The sequence below is a fragment of the Ylistrum balloti genome, unplaced genomic scaffold, assembly GCF_031769215.1.
Source record: "Ylistrum balloti isolate Yb309-2 unplaced genomic scaffold, AGI_CSIRO_Ybal_v1 Utg370042, whole genome shotgun sequence".
Taxonomy (NCBI): domain Eukaryota; kingdom Metazoa; phylum Mollusca; class Bivalvia; order Pectinida; family Pectinidae; genus Ylistrum; species Ylistrum balloti.
In genome coordinates, this window is record NW_026782099.1 from 541540 (window position 1) to 547547 (window position 6008).

Consider the following 6008-nt stretch of genomic DNA (forward strand, 5'->3'; position numbering starts at 1 on the left):
CATGATTTCACTGGAGAATATTTTTAATTTCCTTTCGATACGGTCGTCGTCATTTTTCACTATACTTATCAGTGTGCCTTGTGGTTGTGTTAATACCCGGTTCTCTGCTTAAGGACGTAATGTTTCTTGGATTTGTCTTTGATGTAGTTTCATTCGTTTATGCAGGAAAAGATTTCGCTCTTTCCGAGACATCAAATCTCATTGTATAATTACTTTTAAAGAGGGCCTTTGTGACCTTTAATCACGATATTCCCTAGCAGAATCTCATGTCGTTACACATAAACACTCTATAATGAGCTTACTCTGTTTAATGAAACAACTTAAGATAACAATTTCTGTAGATACAATGTAAAGAATTCTTATATAATTACAATTTATCGAGTTTCTGTGAAATATGTAATTATGTCCCCCACACGAAGTAGGGTAGGATGAGGGGAAATTTTTTTCTCTGGAATTTAATGAAATTTACACGAGTGTTCGTGTATGTGGGGCGGTGTCATCAGACCGATCAACCGCGGCCTTTGATTTAGAGATCATCCGGTTTTCACGATAATTGTAATGTAGGCGTGGTTTTATAATAGCAACACAATGGTGACAAAATTAATTTTATAACTGGACACGATGACCGCTGTCTTGACAGGTTAAAATTCAGATGTCACATTTTCAAGAAAATTGGTATATAGGTATTTTGTGACATTAGGAACACAATGATGGAATTCATGTTTCTGATATCACAAAATGGCCGCCGAGGGGAGTTTCTGATTGGTTGAAATTTACATATTGTCCGATTTATTAAAATCGATTCAAGTTGTTTGACACGAAAAACGCAATGATGATCTTTTTCTTATTGGACATAAGGACTATCCTACAAAGACAACATACGTGGTGAAATTTAAATACTGTTCGATATGCATCACATTTGGTACCAATCTTAATTTAAGACATTAAATGTATATCATTTACGACTGCGGTGTGTTGACGGGACATGTTTCAACGATTATTTGTTTTTATAGTTTCTATGTTCCTTCAAAAACGAATTGTGATAATGTGTTTTAGGGCAAAATTGCAGTGATACGTTCTGTGTACTTTTGTATAGATACTCTTTAACATCATCACTTCGAAATGTCTCTAATGTAACATTCTCAATTGTCTTGGCTTTCTAGAAAATGTTTTATTCAAAGTAAAAAGCCAGTGTGGCTTCAGTGCGCGTCCCCGGAGAGGTGAACTATCAAAAAGTCTGGATCTCTATACTTACCATTTGTTAGAAGCAGCTCGATCGCCCACACATTCTCAACTACACGAACACATATATATTGTTGTGTGGTTTTTATATTCCGTGCTCTGTTCTCGTAATTCCTAGAACCTAAGTGTAGCTCTGCAAATTGTTATTGGGATGCATTTCATATACTCGAGGACATAAAGGGACGGTTCTAAATTTGATTACTGTGTAATATTAATTTAAATTTGAAACCGAAGAATACTCCGTGTTTACAAATAAAGTGTCAAATGACATTACCATATTGGGCTTCAATGGTAATTAATTTTTTTTCTTTGAACTGCTTTTTTGTGTCAACCATTATCCTGGTTCTTGAAACGTCACGTTGATATCAGAGAGAGCAGTCTTGTTAATACGTAATTATTTTCAAAACATGGTAATTATTGACAATACCTTTTAACAAAATTGTATATAATATCATGAGAAAATTAACACAAGCATTTCCACTTGAAGATCTCGGCGGAGTATACTGGAGCCCATATCAGTATTGGTGTCAGTTGAGTAGGTTGTGGAGCAACGAGGGGGTATCGGCAAATTTCCGAACAATTCCTTCAGTGAGAGAGTATTCTGAAGTTTCCGGAATGTTTGTTAATAATATAAAAAAAAGCATTCGGAGTTTCCGAGCCTCTCGATGGATGAAAGAGCTATGGAGGGTGTCCTGGAGTTTCCGGAACTGTTGCGATTTACTAAGTAACTAGAAGGTACCTTAGGGTTCCTATAACTGTTGTATTGTCAACTGAATTAGAAGCTATCCTAGGTTTCAGACGTGTTGTGATTGTCGAAGGAACTAGAGGCTATTCAGGGGTCTGCTACATTAAGAAAAATGGTGACAGAGGATTTTCAGAGTATGCATTGTACATAGGGAATTATGCTGTGGCTACGTTGTACATAAATTCGTTTCGACCTGTTGGCATTTTTGTATTATTTGTAAAATAAAATGTTTATGTTTATCAACATCTTGACCATTTGTAATCATCAATACGGGACCTGAAACAGAATTACAACATGATTCATCCTCAATACCGGACCTAAAACAGAATTACAACATAATTCATCCTAAATACCGACGTGAAACAGAATTACAAATTGATTCATCCTCAATACCGACCTGAAACAGAATTACAACATGATTCATCCTTAATAACGACCTGAAACAGAATTACAACATGATTCATCCTCAATACCGGACCTGAAACAGAATTACATCATGATTCATCCTCAATACCGACCTGAAACAGAATAACAACATGATTCATCCTCAATACCGACCTGAAACAGAATTACAACATGATTCATCCTCAATACCGGACCTGAAACAGAATTACAACATGATTCATCCTCAATACCGGACCTGAAACAGAATTACAACATGATTCATCCTCAAAACCGGACCTGAAACAGAATTACAACATGATTCATCCTCAATACCGGACCTGAAACAGAATTACAACATGATTCATCCTCCATACCGGACCTGAAACAGAATTACAACATGATTCATGCCCAATACCGACCTGAAACAGAATTACAACATGATTCATCCTCAATACCGGACCTGAAACAGAATTACAACATAATTCATCCTCAAAACCGGACCTGAAACAGAATTACAACATAATTCATCCTCAATACCGGACCTGAAACAGAATTACAACATGATTCATCCTCAATACCGGACCTGAAACAGAATTACAACATAATTCATCCTCAATACCGGACCTGAAACAGAATTACAACATAATTCATCCTCAATACCGACCTGAAACAGAATTACAACATGATTCATCCTCAATACCGACCTGAAACAGAATTACAACATGATTCATCCTCAATACCGGACCTGAAACAGAATTACAACATGATTCATCCTCAATACCGGACCTGAAACAGAATTACAACATGATTCATCCTCAATACCGGACCTGAAACAGAATTACAACATGATTCATCCTCAATACCGACCTGAAACAGAATAACATCATGATTCATCCTCAATACCGGACCTGAAACAGAATTACAACATAATTCATCCTCAATACCGACCTGAAACAGAATAACATCATGATTCATCCTCAATACCGACCTGAAACAGAATTACAACATAATTCATCCTCAATACCGACCTGAAACAGAATAACATCAATTCATCCTCAATACCGGACCTGAAACAGAATTACATCATGATTCATCCTCAATCTGAAACAGAATTACAACATGATACTCAATACGGACCTGAAACAGAATAACATCATGATTCATCCTCAATACCGACCTGAAACAGAATTACAACATGATTCATCCTCAATACTGGACCTGAAACAGAATTACAACATAATTCATCCTCAATACCGACCTGAAACAGAATAACAACATTCATCCTCAATACCGACCTGAAACAATACAACGGACCTGAAACAGAATTACAACATAATTCATCCTCAATACCGGACCTGAAACAGAATTACAACATAATTCATCCTCAATACCGACGTTAAACAGAATTACAACATGATTCATCCTCAATACCGACGTTAAACAGAATTACAACATGATTCATCCTCAATACCGACGTTAAACAGAATTACAACATGATTCATGCTCAATACCGACGTTAAACAGAATTACAACATTATCCATCCTCAATACCGACGTTAAACAGAATTACAACATTATCCATCCTCAATACCGACCTGAAACAGAATTACAACATAATTCATCCTCAATACCGGTCCTAAAAGAGAATCACAACGTGATTCATCCTCAATACTAGACCTGAAACAGACTTACAACATGATCCATTTTCAATACCGACCAAAATGGCATTATAATACAATCTTGGACTTGAAACAGAATTTCAACACTTTTGATCCTCAATACGGGGCCTGAAACAAACTACAGTTTTAAAAAACATCTCACGATTTATTTCAATATCGAAACCAATCTAAAAGTAGTGATTGAAACATTCATTATTGTAACATTGTAAACTATCCCGAGACAAATAAAATCTATACGACTGCACCATATTAAATTATGATTTAACACATCAAACGGATGCCGCTGTGACTGGTAAATCAAGCCGACGTTTATTTCAGTTGGTTGCTATCACGTATTACAGTCATTCATGGTCCAGTTTTTAACGCTTCAAAACAAAAACAAAAAAACATGTGAATGTTTCAATATTGGATTTTTTTCTAATGCCAGGTTTTCTGTAAATATTTCCCTATCGTTTTATAGTTCTATATAATAAAAATAGTTAATTATTGAACTATATACCGAACAAGTAGGGATCCCCTGGAATAATAAAGTGACAAGCACGTGTGGATCCTTGAAATATACATTATTTAATAGATAAGTTGAATTATATACCGTACAATTATTACAACTCCATCTTACAACTGTTACACCCATGTCGAGCTTCAGTGAAGTTTGAATGTGTGAAAATTCAGAAGGCAGATATCCCCCTATGTTTTCTGGTATATTTTTTATTAATTAATAAAGGCTTCCTGCCATCAGATACAAATCACGAATCTGTTCCAAAATGCTTAGACATGCATATTTCAAAACATATTGTTCAATTTACAATGAAATATTTACATTTCCGGTGTGTATCCTCTATATAGACCTACCAACGAAATTGACGTTTACACTTCGGTAAACCTTACGCGTATGAATACATTATTGGTAACCGCGATCTTCCCCTTCTAAGTAGCCGCATCACTGTAACACTCTTACGCAATTAATGTCAATGCGCAGTGATTTTTTTTCTCCAAAGTTCTAACATTTAATAAACCTTTATTAAATTAAATATGTTGAATAATTATAAGTATAATGATAAAAGAAAAAAAAATGTTGTAAATTTAGATAGGAAATAATTCAAATAAATGATGCTATATTGTGGAACTATATTTACTTACGTCTTGTGTATGACAATTGTTCCCGCCAAATTGGAGTCACTGTTCGGCTATTCCATCAGATGTCGGGTATTCTCGCCTAAGCGTGTAATGTCCAAACAATTGAAACCGAATTTTTTAATGCGGTATTCTCAAAGAGGAAACCAAAAAAATGTAAATATAAGAAATAGTTTAAATTTTTTGTTGTTTACTGGTGTGTAAACTGCTTAACGCGCGTCATTGAAAAGATCTGTAAAAAATGCAGTTTACCCACCAGTAAACAACAAAAAATTAAAATTATTTCTTAAATATCCTAATTAAATCTGCGTGAAAAGCTTACGTATGATCCTATCTCTGAAGACATTTCCTTGGTCCCTATCTCTGAAGGGATTTCCTAAATCCCTGTCTGTGAAGGGACTTCCTAAGTCCTTGTCCCTGAAGATATTTCCTAAGTCCCGGTTTCTGAAGGCGCTTTCTAGTCCCTGTCTCTGAAGAGATTTCCTAGGTTCCTGTCTCTGGATGAACTTCCCAAGTCCCTGTCTCTGAAGAGATTTCCTAGGTTCCTGTCTCTGGATGAACTTCCCAAGTCCCTGTCTCTGAAGAGATTTCCTAGGTTCCTGTCTCTGGATGAACTTCCCAAGTCCCTGTCCCTGAAGACATTTTCTATGACCATGGCTCTAGGTTCCTGTCTCTGGGGGCTTTTCCTCTGTCCCTGTTTCTGAAGGAACTTCTTAAGTCCCTATCCCTGAAGGGCTTTCCTAGGTCCCTGTCTCGGAAGGGAATTCCTATCTCCCTGTCGGAATAAAAGTCGACAGAGCTGATCTCAAAGTTCATAGTATAGT